Source organism: Macaca thibetana, chromosome 3, assembly GCF_024542745.1.
Source record: "Macaca thibetana thibetana isolate TM-01 chromosome 3, ASM2454274v1, whole genome shotgun sequence".
Lineage (NCBI taxonomy): Eukaryota > Metazoa > Chordata > Mammalia > Primates > Cercopithecidae > Macaca > Macaca thibetana.
Window position 1 is genome coordinate 21,653,267 of NC_065580.1, and position 15,271 is coordinate 21,668,537.

The 15,271-nt window shown below is 39.3% G+C and overlaps 1 protein-coding gene across 2 annotated transcripts in view; it reads left to right on the forward strand.

The window, feature by feature from the left end:
* The first annotated feature begins 4,579 nt into the window (after positions 1-4,579).
* Positions 4,580-15,271, forward strand: part of PTN (pleiotrophin) — a 111,720-nt gene continuing 101,028 nt past the window's right edge. For both annotated transcript variants that reach the window (XM_050782427.1, XM_050782428.1), the window contains exon 1: positions 4,580-5,001. The gene's annotated coding sequence lies outside the window, so the exon portion shown is untranslated. The remainder of the gene's footprint in view (positions 5,002-15,271) is intronic.

Genomic DNA, 15,271 nt, shown 5'->3' on the forward strand with positions numbered 1-15,271 from the left:
AGAACCTTGATTTTAGCAGTTCTTGGCAAAAAAGACAAGATTGAGGGTCTTAAGTCAAGCTGCTTAGATTCATAAGACACTGATAAAGTCCAAATTTATAACTTTTTAGGGAGAAATTGTAGCAAGCTTTGTTTGCTTCCCAAATTCTGTTTGCCTCTTCCTTGTGCTGACATAGCCTGTGTGGCTATGTGACTAGAGAAGCTGACCTACTCTGCACTAGAATTTGGGTCTATTTTAAACTTTTTAAGCCAAATATGATTGGAGCTCCTTAAAATCATATTGAAGAGCATTGGGCTGCAAATTTGAAAATGCCGAGTCAAAAGATAGAAAGACTTCAGTTCTTGAAGACTTTGAAGCATTGACTATCCACTTGTGTTGTTTGTGAGATAAATTCCTAGAATTTCTAAGCCATTGTTGTTTGCTTTATGTTTTTTAATGAAAAATCATAATTATTATAAAAATGTATCTAATATAGAAGTAAATTTTGTAATCTTGCCACATCAATAAAAAACAAAGTAAAAGATTTGTTTTTATTACCTTTCAAATATTTCAGAGAGAGGGAGGGAGATGTATTAATGGGGCTTCTAGAATGCTGTGAAAGTTTGATGAATTGTCCTTTTACATTCTAGGGATACTGAAGAACCTGGAGTGGCAATCAAGAATTCTAAACATCTTGTCAAGTAGGCAATCAAAGAGACAAGCTGGCAAATTTTTCATCAGGTTCCTTCACCTTTTTTAACTTCATGTTGATCACACTGCTCCTTGCATTTGCCACTGCAAAATCAGCAGCCTCATTTTCAAAATACCCTTGGGACATGTTATAATTTCTGTGATTTCAAATCTCCTTGCATTAGTTATATTTTGGCCTGGTAACACTCATGCAAGGGGCATGTTCATTATACCTGGAGAGGCTGAGAACTGACATTAGCAAGCCGAAGATACTGCTGACAGGAGCTTGTGTAGGCAGAGAAAGTACTAAAGAGCAAGTTTGGAGTTGATTATTTTGCACAAGAAACAGGAACAAGGGGAAGACTTTTGAGGAGTGGGTTAGTGCAGTAGCCTCCTACTGGGCTGTCTGCTTCCAGCCTCATCCTCCTGTGCTCTATTCAACACAGCAGAGAGGACGTTTTAAACCAGAGTCAGGTTTAGTCACTCTTCATGGCTTCCCACCTCATTCAGAGCAAAAATGAAATTCCTTACAGTGGACAAAGGTCTTAGGTGATCTGGCCCATTACTTTCCTTAATGCCTGCCTCCTCTCACTGAGTTCCTGCCACGGTGGCCTCCTTTTCTTCCCCAAAAAACTTGGGGCAAGGTCAGACATCAGAGTCTTTGCCTTTGTTGATGCCTTTGCCTACAAGCTCTTCCCCCAAATATTTACTTGGCCAGCATCCTCAATTCTTCTAAGTCTTCTGTCAAATATCATCCCAATGAGATTTTCTCCCCCAAATTGACACTTTATCTTCCATCATTGCCTTATTTTTTCATGTTACTTATCACATCTATTAAAAAATTTTAATTGACTCATTAAGAATAGAAACATAGGGCTGGATGCGGTGGTGCACGCCTATAATCCCAGCATTTTGTGAGGCCAAGGTGGGTGGATCACCTGAGGTCAGGAGTTTGAGACCAGCCTGACCAACATGGAGAAACCCCATCTCTACTAAAAATACAAAATTAGCCAAGCGTGGTGGCACATGCCTGTAATCCCAGCTACTCGGGAGCCTGTAGCAAGAGAATTGCTTGAACCTGGGTGAGCCAAGATCACGCCATTGCGCTCCAGCCTGGGCAACAAGAGTGAAACTCCATCTCAAAAAAAAAAAAAAAAAAAAAAGAAAGAACAACAACATAGGCTATCTGAGAGTAGGGATTGTCAACAGTTTTTCTTCATGGTTCTATTAAGCTAAAGACTTAAGTGCTTAAAGGATATTAGCCTAATGAATGAAATAACTTGGACTCTGGAATCAATAGACCCTAGACTATGCCCTAGAATGAAATTTGGATTTGAAATTGAGTATTTCACTGTGTATTAAAAAAACATATTCTACTTCAACTTTCATGAAAATGCTGGATTGAATTAAATTATGACTAGTCCCAATCTCATAAATTTCTATTTATTAAAAAAACACAAACTCTCTTTAATCTGTCTTTGCATTTTTAAAATACTGTGGCGAATAACATTAGGTTTTCTTAACTTCAACCCTGTTAGCATTTTGGGGCAAATAATTCTTTGTTGTGGAGGTGTCAGAGGCGGTTGAACCAGAGCAACTCCATCTTGAATAGGAGCTGGTTAAAATAAGGCTGATACCTACTGGGCTTCATTGCCAGGAGGTTAGGCATTCTAAGTCACAGGATGAGATAGGAGGTTGGCACAAGATACAGGTCATAAGGAACTTGCTGATAAAACAGCTTGTTGTAAAGAAGGCAGCCAAAGCCCACCAAAACAAAGATGGCCAGGAGAGTGATCTCTGGTTGTCCTCACTGCTCATTATATGCTAATTATAACACATTAGCATGCCAAAAGTCACTCCCACCAGCACCAGGACAGTTTACAAATGCCATGGCAATGTCAGGAAGTTACCATATATGGTCTAAAAAGGGGAGGAACCCTCAGTTCTGGGAGCTGCCTACCTCTTTCCAGGAAAATTCATGAATAAACTACCCCTTGTTTAGCATACAATCAGGAAATGACCATAAAGGTGGATAGCCAGCAGCCACTGGGGCAGCTTTGCCTATGGAGTAGGCATTGTATGATGTTTAACTATGCATTGTATGATGTTTAACAGCATCCCCAGCTTCTACCCACTAGATGCCAGAGCAACCTCTTCCCCCAATTTGCGACAACCAAGACTATCTCCAGACATTATTCACTTTTCCTGGAGGGCAAAATTGCTCCCAATTGATAATCACTGATGTATGCAATTTTAGTATACACCTATCTGAATAAAGGGTGATATTTTTGATATAACATATGTAGTTGAGTAGAAATCATAGGACTCTCCTGCTTACTTTATCAACCCTATAGAGAGCACCTCAATCAAGCCAGCATTGTTCACCTAACTGGTAGCTAGCTGTATGTTACATTTGTGTGTATATATATATTGTATATACATTTGTATGTACATATGTTACATATGTTAAAATAAAGCTGAAGAACAGAAAGAAAATGGATAGCTCTTTGTTCAATGCCTTAGAAACTTTGCCCCTGTGGAGTGTTAATAGAATGCTGAGACATCTTTTTCTGTAAAGGGACTGGGCAAAATACTTATAAAAATGACAATGTGCATTCTGCCACACTTTATACAGGTGAAATCCGATTAAAACAAACAATGCTTTCTTCACACGGAAGTGGAATCACAAAAGGAAAATAGGTAACCTGAAGCCTGTGTATAGAAGAAAGGAACACAGCTTCCTTATTTAGTTATTTCATTTGAGAATTGTATGTGGTATGTGTATGAAGGGTTTGGGAAGGGGGATAAACTGTATGTGTGTAAGTGCATCTCTGATGCTGTTCCTTTTGAAAAGCTTGACTGACTGCTTGATTGAGTTTGTAGAGCCACCTCTTTGGTTCCAGCTAACTTCTCCAAGGGACATTTCTACAGGTAGCAGTCAATATAAGAGCCCCAAGTCCCTAAAAACTACTTGCCACAAGACAATGCTTCTAGTTTGGGGGTTTAAGGATAGTTCTAAGTAAATACGTTGCTTAATAAATATTTGTCAAATTGAAATGAACGGATGTAACCTCAGAACTATGAAAAATGCGAGTCTCTTTTACAAGCAATTTGGGATGGACGCCATCAAATGATAAGCTGAGCAGTAAAAGTAGGTAAAAGGAACTAACCAAGGAGCAGGAAAAGCTGATAAGTGGCAGAAAATCTCAAAATTTACATTTTTAAAATGTTTGGGTGAATTTGTGTAATACGTCTTAATCCTTTTACACAATACTTTTATCTCATCTATATCATAAATATTTACCTATGCATTGCCTTAGCATCTTTCCTCAATTGAATGAAATGAAAATTCCAGAGAGATGCAAAGTCCAGCCTCCAAGTTTTACAAACCTCAGAGTTTGAGCTACATTGACGAATCCTCTAAATTCTTGGGTGTCAAAGGCATGTTACTGAATAGGTTGCTAAACGTGCCAAGGAAACCAAAAAAGGAAAGAGCTCTCCCTAAAGGTAAGTAGCACTTAATTGGGAACTTTCAGACGTCTGTCACTCTGTGACAATTGAGAAAAAGTACTTTGTACATTTTGTGCTTTGCAGGTGAGATGTGACTGACAGCTGGGTAACTGCCTCTGTGTATAGGGAGGGCTTTCGTGGGTGGAAGAAGAGGCTGGTTCGAAGAGAGTGCTTTTTCATCCTGAACATCATTAAAGGATTGTGGGGGGCCAAAACTGTAACCTAAAATGCCATCAATTGTCCATTTAAAATATCCTATTTGGCAAAGTGGCTTTGCACTCATCTGAAGAATAGATCATGGGTGGAGTTTGGAAAAGAAATGTTGTGTTTGGTCTCTGCTAGAAACAAAACAAGGTACCATCTCATGGCCTCTTGGTTCAAATCCGTTTTCTTTCTTGCTCCGCGGGGAGAGACTGCCCCTGGAGTATTCTGCTTTTAATAAGCTTCCCAATCAGCTCTCGAGTGCAAAACGCTCTCCCTCCCTCGCCCAGCCTGCGTCCTCCTGGCCCGCTCCTCTCATCCCTCCCATTCTCCATTTCCCTTCCGTTCCCTCCCTGTCAGGGCGTAATTGAGTCAAAGGCAGGATCAGGTTCCCCGCCTTCCAGTCCAAAAATCCCGCCAAGAGAGCCCCAGAGCAGAGGAAAATCCAAAGTGGAGAGAGGGGAAGAAAGAGACCAGTGAATCATCCGTCCAGAAGGCGGGGAGAGCAGCAGCAGACCAAGCAGGAGCTGCAGCGAGCCGGGTACCTGGACTCAGCCGTAGCAACCTCGCCCCTTGCAACAAAGGCAGACTGAGCGCCAGAGGGGACATTTGCAACTCAAAGTAAGTGAGAGGAATGTGCGATTTCTCGGAGGGCTCTTCGATCGAGTTTGCCTTCACCTTGTGCCACTTTTCTGGGTACCAACACATGATGGTGGTAGGAGTGAGAGAGGCTGCCCGGTGTCTTTGCTGATAGGACTGCTTTCAAAACTGACTTGCTCCAGAGGCCAAGGGAGGCGTATTTTGGGGGTTTCAGGTCAGGTTAGTTAGGGTGTGCTTAGGTAAGTGAAAGGAAAGAAGTTTTTGTGATGTTAAGCGTGCATTTGGACCGCGTTCCAGCGGTGGGCTGGAGAGTGCATCTTTGCTTTTCGTAAAACCTGGAGCTTTAGTAGGTGTGTCTCTGGCTGAGTAGTTGGAGAGAAAGTACGGCAGCCTGAACAAGCAGCTCTCATTTTCCCAACCTCTCTCTGATTCTCTGATTGCCACAGGGCCCGCCAGCCCATGACTCTTAGCTGGCATTTCTAGGTAAGCGCTGCGGGTTTGTTCCTCCCAGTGCTCGCTGACATGGAACCTCTCTCACAGCACTAGTGGCACCCATCTTCCCACCTGACAGCCCAGGAATGGTTCCAGAAATGGTTAGAACCGAAGTTTAGAAGACACATCTGGAGTCCCGTCTCTCGTTTGAATGCAAATTTAAAGAACTGCCCTGTACATAGACCCATTAAACTTTTAATTTGACCCACATAAATTTAGGATATATTTGTTACTAATTTACTAGATTTTTAGAGTTTCTGAGTTGTTGTTTCTAATAAGTTAAGAAAATATTTTTTGAGAGGAATATATTCAACTCCTTTCTTACTTAATAGATGTAAAGTGAAGCCTTCTCTCTCCTCTCCATACACACACACACCCCTTTCTCCATGACATAACACAACACACACACACAGGAACACATACATGCAATTTATATACACTCCAGTGTTAACTCACCCTTGTGTCTATTAAGAGCTGCTTTGTAAGTTTGGGGACACATTCAGAAAATAGGAGGGATAGGGGTCCTAAGAGGAGAGAACATTAAAGCTCCAGTCCTTGAACATTTCTCATGTTAAGAGTCACCAGGCATTTTGCTTTAGCAGCCTGAGAAAGGGGTGATGTGTGCATGTGCGTGTGTGTGTGTGTGTGTGTGTGTGTGCTGGAGAGAGGGGTACGGGAGGAGATTCAGGAATTACCAAAAAGAACTTTTGAACTAATAACATAATGAAGCAATTTTATGATCGTAGGCAAATGTGGAATTGATGAAACAGCAGGGCCCATGTTAGCCCCTTAATTATCTGGGAATGCGTTGATATGTAGGAATATTAAAAGGTAATGACAATGAAACAAAACAGAAGTCTCCCAGTGCAGAAAATAAAGCTGTGTTTTCCATCTTCGTTATGTTTCCTTTTAAGTAAATTATGCACTTTAAAGGCCAAGTCATTTAAAAAATATAGCCCAGTTAAATTCAGAGGAAATTTGAATTTCTTTGCTTCCTTTGGGACATGAGTTATTTCAGACTGGCAATATTTGTACTCTTTCATTTAAATTAGAAGGTGAGATTTTAAAAAATTGTATTATTTAAAAAAAGAACAACTCTAATACCATTCTTTTGTGCTTTAAGAAACTTGGGCCTTAAGTTCTCTAATTGTACTTTAAATACATAGAAGGTGATCTTTTCTCTGCCACTGCTCACTGGTTCCCTTTAGGACATCTTTTTCTGCATTTAGTGAAAAGTCACTATAAGGAACTCCCACCTGAAGCCACATATAACAGCATTAGGTGCTGTGTTCCAGCTGTTTGCTTCTGGATGCAAATGCATTATGTTCTCAAAGCTAGAGCTTGAGATAAATAAAAGCCCTATTAAATATATGACTTTTTAATTATCTGACTTTAAATGAGATATTGTAGAGAATTAGAGTAATAAGGTATACCTAACTGTACTTATAGTCTAATGTATTATATATAATTCTCTGTTTTTTAGACCTCTTTCCATGAGATCATGAGATTTGGAATAATAAACTTATTAATTTATTGATATTTTCCATGTGCCTTATTTTGGCTTCACTTATAGCAACACATAACAAGATCTGCATTTTCATTGTTTTTAAAATTTCAGTCAAATCAATGGCCTGGTTTAAAATTTCATAAAACCTAGTTGTTGAAAACAACAGAGAGAAATAAGATCCCCAGATAGTTGAATCATTTTTTTAAAATAAAATCAATCTTAGATATCAAATATTTTAACTTCAAATATTTTATTTTTCCTTTGAAGATATTCTTGCTTTCTCACTTATATGACATTCTCACATGAATTCTGATCATCTTCCCATTGTGATGTGGTGTTTTTAATTACTATTCAAAACTTTCCCACAAAACTGAGTTTACCTGGCTCGTTGAAAATGGTGTGATAAATTAACAATAGATTGAAGGCCTGAAGTCTAAATTTGGAATAAAAATTCCAGTTCTCTAAACGATTATGCCTTTTAATATGGCAGCATAATGATATGGGGAGTTGTTCCTGACTTCTCTCCGGAAGGAGGTGTCCAGACTGAAACCACCCAATGTGATGAGTGCAAACGTCCTCCACACCTGAGTGCAACTCGGCCCAGTTTGAGATGTGCTTTTCTCTGGAGCATGAGGCTGAGTGGGAGCCCTCCAATGGCCTTTGTTCCATGGCTTTGCTAGTGATGTTGAGTTGGGCTTCTTCACAAGGGTGAGGAATGTTTTTTCCTCTGGCTTCTTTTCTAAATGAATAATCGAAGAGATTTTGTCTCCTTCTGGCACAAGGTCATATCACTGCTGTGGGAGGGGAGGTAAAATGATACTCAGATATGAACCTTTTTTTTATGAGCTAGGCTTGCTTTTTTCCATCCAGAGTCAATTGGCTTAAGTGGAATTTGGGCCATGGCCTCATGGAAAGTTGTCTTTCCGTCTGATGTTTATGGGCAATTCAAGTTTCCACCCACTGGGCAATTTTTCCATCCACTTCAAGCCAGTCTAGTGTGCGGCATAGTTTTCATGGTGTCATTAAAATATTTCTAGATTGTAAAATATAACAAGCCTCTTTTTTTTTTCTCTTTTGGCATTTAATAAATAAGAGATTAAAACAGTAGCTTAAAAGGGTAGCTATGCTGAAACATTATCAGAGGGTATTATAAACATGGTAATATTGTGGACTTAATTATGTAGATCACATTCACCACAAATCCCTATTTCTTCAGGGTGGACAAGGAATACAATGACTCCTTCATGTTTGAGATATTTTTAGAAATAAAATTTAATTCCTTTTTCTAGGCTTTATTTAACCATTTTTTTTCATAGTGGTTTAGATAAAGGGATATCTCAAATAGAAAAAACATCATATCCAGTTTTCTAAAAATAGAATTCTTAGATTTTTTTTAACTTCACACATGGTGTAACAAAAAATCAATTTCTATATATTAATCTTGAAAGAAGTAAGTCATAGTAACTGATAATTGGGCTCTTAATTCTAAGAATTGCTTTTAGCAAAAGCCAAAACATCATTTTAAAACACAAATAGCATTCTGGGTCTCTAACCCTTTGCTCCCTTTTCTTCCTGCTTTTATGTTGACCTATTTCTCCTCCTTTCTCTCATTTCTCTATTAATTCTGTTGCCACTATTTCCCACCCAACAGGTCCCAGAACGTCTTGCCCAATTCCCTCTTGCTATGATGGCATACATTTCTCTATGTACAGATGTACCAGGAATGTTTGTCCATATGTTGGCATTCTTGGAAACTGGGACCTTCCTAGCTGGTGTTTTCAACTTGGACCTTCCTAGCTGGTGTTTTCAATGCCCTCTCTACTGATTCAGTGGTATTTTCCCCTTTTCTTTTTTGACTCAAGACCCTGGCTAAGGGTCAGCCAACATTTTCATCGCTGCAATGTGTTGACCTCATTCTCTTCTCAGCTTCCCAGTATCAGTGTAGCGGTGCAGCTAGAGTTACTCATCTCCATCACATCCTCTTGGGGTCCTACTCCAACAATACAATTTTTCTTGCTCCTATGGCCAGCCAGTTTAACAATATTTTTTGTATGTATGTTGGATGCCTAATAGTACATTGTGCTGGACAATGTAGCATGTTTAAGAAATAGAACATGGTGTCTGTCTCTATGGTTCGACAATATCTAATACTTTGTGTTTGGTAAGTGGTGTGAACTTGTGAAATTCTTTATTAGAAATGTATTTAAAGGAGATCTCAATTAAAATCCATTATGCCCTCACCCATCTCTGGAAAAGATGCTTTAAAAGTCACAGGTTGCTAACCCCAACCTTTTATGATTATCTCATAACCTCCTTGATATGTTATTATCTTAATATTTTCCTAATTTCTTTGGGCACTCCTTTTTTCACCTTTTGTTTTGCTTTTTTTTTCCCTCGTCTTCCAAATGTGTACATTTATTTCCAAATATTTCAGTTCCCCGCCTTCCTCTCTCCTCTCCAAATGCTTCAGTATTGTCACAACTGTTCTTTGAGTTTTAACTCTTTCACAAGGAAAATTCTCAAATCTGAAGAGAATTGGAGGAAGATTCTCTGTAATGAGCTCTAGACTCACATTTTTAATATTTTTTCAATGAATACTGAAGGAAATCATTCGGGCACAATTCTATTTGGAGGAGGAGATTGAAGTAAAGGACTTCTTGTTATTTTATTTTTATCCCTACCAGACTTTTATGGATAGTGACTGCCGTACTCTATGGTAGGTGGTGTGATGAGGGACACAGGACAAATAAATATGTCTTCAAGCAGCTAATGATCTACTCAATATATACGTAAGAATATTAAAACACTAATTACTACAACACAAGTTAGAATAAGATATGTACAACTGTTGCCCTAAGCAGTTCCAATGTCAAAGGGATCACATTTTTATGAGAAAAAGGAAAGGGGAGCTCACAAAAGGCTAAATGGTACCCAACATCTATTTCAAAAGCATTATGTCTGTTAATTCCTTTAATGCTGTTTATTCTGGAAGATAAATTGAACTCCTAATTCCTTCGTGTTTTCATTTCACATTTGCCACATAACGTAGCAGAAACAAATTATTGGAAGTGCCATCTTAAGAATTCAGACTGAGTTTTATTTAGAATCAATACAATTTTTAAGACATGGCACTCACTGTAGATGTCATTTTCAGGAAAATTTATACCAGACGAGAAGAGTGTCCTTTAATGAAAACATATACATGAAGGAAAAGAAGGCAAATACTTGTACTTCAGCTGTGGAATTTGGATGAAATCTTGAGTCAGAAATTGAAGGCACCAAAGGTTTTCCAAGGCAAATGCCCCTCTAGGTGGAGCTGTATTTCTCCCCTTCTCTTTTCTTCAAAGTCTCCCCGTCACCGTCACCCCTTATAGTGACTTCAGCTCCTCGTTTCTCACCATTTGACACCAGCCCCACCCCATCCAACCTATGTACCCTATTAAGGCAGAGGCTGTCTCTCATTCTCTCAAGAACCCTAGCATATTTAGCATAGAACCATTGAAGATGGCAAATGAACGAGAAAATAAATAGGCAGCTCTAAATGCCTTTCATTCTCTTTGCCCATGTTGTTCCACCCACCTTGACCGTCTGTGTTCTATGCCTAATCCCCTCGCCTTACCAAACAACCTGGTGCCTATTTCCTGTTTAAGCCCAAGCATTCCCATGCTCAACTTTGAACCTCCAGAAACTTCTCCCACTCTCTTTCCTTCACTCTCTTCATTCCAAATGTCATATAGGCTTGCCAGTTCTCTAGAGTGTCTTCCTAATCATATTTCACCTTGATAATTTTAAACTTTTCATAGTTTCTGATTCAAGACTACCTCCAGAATGCAGAAAACTTTACTTACCACTTCTTTAACAAACCATGTTATTCAAAGTGACAAAGCTAGTCATTTGAAGCATTATTTTCATTATAACTTCTATGTAGCTATAAGGTCTTTTTCTCAGAATGTTTCACATTTATTTTTTCATCATATTTTTGTAACTCTACTCAGGTAGACTGAGTGGGATTTTTAAAAAATTGATACAGAAATGCAGGCTTAGAGAAGTTAAGGGGGCCACATTAAATGACATACAGATATGAAAACAAAAGTCTTAAAATTCCTGGTTTGAGTTTATTCCTCGGTAATATAATGCCATCTTTCTTAGGCTAATAAATTGATTTTATCTCCCATTTGTCTCTCATGTCAAACCCCAAGTCCAATGTATGTACAGTTAGAGGTCAAATAACTACAGAAGCAGTTGCCTGTCTTCAATGTTTATCAGATTAACTAGGGTCATGTGTAGGTGCCAGCTGCCTGGAGCCCATCTTCAGTGGTTCTGATTTAAGAGGTGGATTTGAGAAAATTGCGGACACCACCTGATTTGCTATTGACTTCACTGAAGTTCCCTTAAGCGTAAACTGGACATATGACAGGGCATGTGGATACAGATGATACATTAGAAAAAGTAGCCTTGGCCAGGCGCAGTGGCTCACGCCTGTAATCCCAGCACTTTGGGAGGCCGAGGCGGGTGGATCACGGGGTCGGGAGATCAAGACCATCCTGGCTAACACGGTGAAACCCCGTCTCTACTAAAAAATACGAAAAAAATTAGATGGGCGTGGTGGCCTGTAGTCCCAGCTACTCGGGAGGCTGAGGCAGGAGAATGGCGTGAACCCAGGAGGCGGAGCTTGCAGTGAGTCAAGATCGCGCCACTGCCCTCCAGCCTGGGCAACAGAGCGAGACTCCGTCTGAAAAAAAAAAAAAAAAAAAAAAAATGGTAGCCTTGGTGGCTCAATATTTGAGCTACAAGGTCCAAAATATTGAGGTATAAACTAGTACACTTCTTAGTAGCTCTGTGACCATGAGCAAATATTGTGGTCTTCCTTATTTCAATGTTTTTATCTCTAACGTGGGAGCACATACTTACCTTCTAGGACTGACATCTGAATAGTAATGGAGAAAATCAATGTGAAGTACTGAACATACAGTCTGATTGCTGGGAGTGTTTGAGCAGGAAGGTGAAAATGATGATCATGGTGAAGCAGCACCAGATGCAAGTTCTCACTTCTTCCCCCTCCTGAATTGCTTTTCTTTCTCATGCCCACTTGGCATCTGCAACAAACATACAAGCAAAATCCTAGGCGGAATTCCATGCTTCTTGAAAGATCTCGCACCTCCACATGCTCATACCATTTTCTTCCTTCTTTCTAAATGCAGATTGAAAATCCTTTCTTCTGGAAGGAAACATATGGAGCATGGAGCATGTGATCATGCTCAAGGCCTGGGGGTTGGGCAGGCAAAATCTCCAATACAGACTCTTTGACCTTATGCTTTCCCATAAGGTCTAGGAGAGCATTTTGCATATAGGAGACTCCCAATCCAAGAGACAGGCACCTTATTGCTGACCTTAGTGATGCTCATAACCACATTCTCTCTGACCCCTGCTGATAGAGGCTTCAGTCCAGGGAAGGAGTTAAGGTTTGGAGTCAGGAACCAGCATCTCACCACAGTCCACCTGCTGTTTGGTATGGGCTGTTGAATGTGTTACTGAATCTCCTGGAATCTTAGGTTTTTTAGCTGTAAGTGAGAAATGATGATGATGTCACTTGTTTTGCCAACCTCATAGGTTGGTGGTAAAGGTGAATGATCACGATGTAACGTCTGTAAGCTCCAAATTGTTATACTGAACATGAACTGAACTTAATAAAGTCAGTGGGGCAAGTTCTGCCTTTCTGGTTCCCCAATCCTGCTGTTGTCATTGTCATTTTCTCAGGACACCCAGAGATTGCCTCAGATGCCTGAAGGTAAGTTCGACTGACAACGTGAGGAGGAGGTAAGATGTGTGACAGGAATGAAGAAAAAGAAATGAGTCATACTAAAGAAAAAAAAAAAGCAAGAAGACATCTTAAATGAGGCTAAACTGAAACAGGCATGCTTTCTTTTACTTCAGATCATGTTATAGTTCCTTCTGGAGTGTCTTAAAAGCTACATGTCACTTTTTTTGAATTGGTTATTCTCACTAAATATAAGCTTTAGTAATTGGCTAGCAGCAGTTCATTTACATGATTGCTGGATAATTGTGCTTCTCAAACTTTCATGTGCTTACCAGTCACTCAGGGTTCTTGCCAAAATTCAGTAGGTCTCCAATGAAATCTCAGAGTCTGCTTTTCTACCAAGTTCCCAGGTGACTGCAGTGCTGCTGGCTTGGCGACCTCTCTTTGAGTAGCAAGCCACAACAGTTTAATTCAACAAACTTGAGGGAATAGGAGACAAATCAGAACTCTCCAGTCATGATGTCCATAGCTTAATAAAAATGATCAGGATCATTGTCAGTAATGCTTCTTGCTATATGCAAAATCTTCTCAAACTTACATCTTTGACCAAATAATATTTACAATGTATGATTATTTATGAAAGAAAATTGCGGACACCACCTGATTTGCTATTGACTTCACTGAAGTTCCCTTAAGCGTAAAAAGACCCTGGCCAGATGTTGCACTTGGGCCTCCTTCCCAGTGCTTCTGCTGGGGTCTTTCTCCAAGAGGGTGTCAGTGATCCAAATGTTGCCTTCTTCATTTGCTTTAAAAGCTAATGAAAAGTGTTTAGAAAACTTCATTCTTAATATGAAAAAGATATATGTGATATGTTGACTTAGTGTTAGAGTCTTCCCTTCTTTCACATTTTAACTCCTATAACTGCATTAGACTCTTTCCTTCCATACCATAATGGAACTAGACCAGGAATCATCCATCTTTGTGACTTCCTTGAAGACAATGGGCTGCCCAGAGAAAGAACCAGGGCTTTTTGCTTCAGAGTCCAGATTTAATTAATAAGGAGCATATTGGGGTAACAGTCTTAGGTAACGGAGAAAATCTTCACTCAGGCTAAAACAAATAGAAGCTATCTTAGTCTGTTTTCTGTTGCTATAAAGGAATACCTGAGGCTGGGTTACATATAAAGAAAAAAGGTTTAGTTGGCTTATGATTCTGCTGGCTGAAAGTTTCCAGATTGGGCATCTAGTGAAGGCCTCAGATGGCATCCACTCAGGTAGAAGGTGAATGGGAGCAGACATCACACAGAAAGAGTGGAAGCAAGAAAGACAGGAAGGTACCAGACTCTTTTTTTAACAATCAGCTCCCAGGGGAACTAAGAGTGGGAACTCACTCACCCAGGGAGGGCATTAATCTACTCATGAGGGAATCCACTCCCATGACCCAAACTCCTCCCATCTGGCATCACCTCCAACATTGGGAAGTCAAATTTCCTCATAAGGTTTGGTGGGGACACACATCCAAACTGTAGCAGAAACCACACAAAACTTGAGAACAGTGTTTTCATAACGGCTTTCCTATTTGATGTGAATATGGCTTTTTTCAAGACATAGCCATGGCATCATTGTACCCAGCAGCAGAATCATCTCTAAGGTTTTAACATATGGTGACCCTCATTTGTGAGCTTACGAACATCAGATCGTTGACTTAAAAAGCATATCTTGCATCTTGAAAGAACCTGATTTCAAGGGTCAAGTCAACTCCTCAAAAAATATTTATTACAAAAACAAATTGCCCTCTCTGTGCAATGTAGTTCTTTAGATACGTTTCAAGGGATTCAAATGAGCAAGCCTGAAGCTGCTAGAGGAGAGAAACGGGTAGTTTATTAGGCTACTTTTAACACGTGTCTATGCTTATATCTTGAAACAATAAAATAAAGCCTTTCTTCCCCTTATCTTTTCTTATTTACAATATACATTTCATTATTGAATAATGTCTCTGGGAATATGCAGAATCTCAAATATAGTTCAATGCAGGTCAAATGTGTGAAAAGTTTGATTAATTTTAACCATGTGAAAAATAATGAAAGTTTTTTTTTCCATTATGAGGTTGCTTATTAGGAAATCACAAATGTACCTGAAGAAACACATTATTTTTCCCATTCTACAAAAATACATGTTCGTGGTACAAGATATTCAAATTTTATAAAAAAGCAAACTTACTTATAATTCTTAAAATAGTCTCCACTGTTAGCACCCTGATACACCTTTACAGTTTTTCTGATGTAACTTTTAAAAATAGATGCATAATTGGGTGTCCTGCTTTTTAACAGTGTTATTGATGCATGCGATATATCTTAACAGCTATGCACATGTTAACATGTGCACTTGATTCTACCAAATGAACCAATTAAGATGGAAATTCAATTTATTTAGCTTGATATGGGTAAATTAGAATCATAAAAAATGCTAAGTAAATTAATGTTATGAACGCTCATAAAAGAGCCAGCACTGGAAAAATGCAAACAAACAAACATC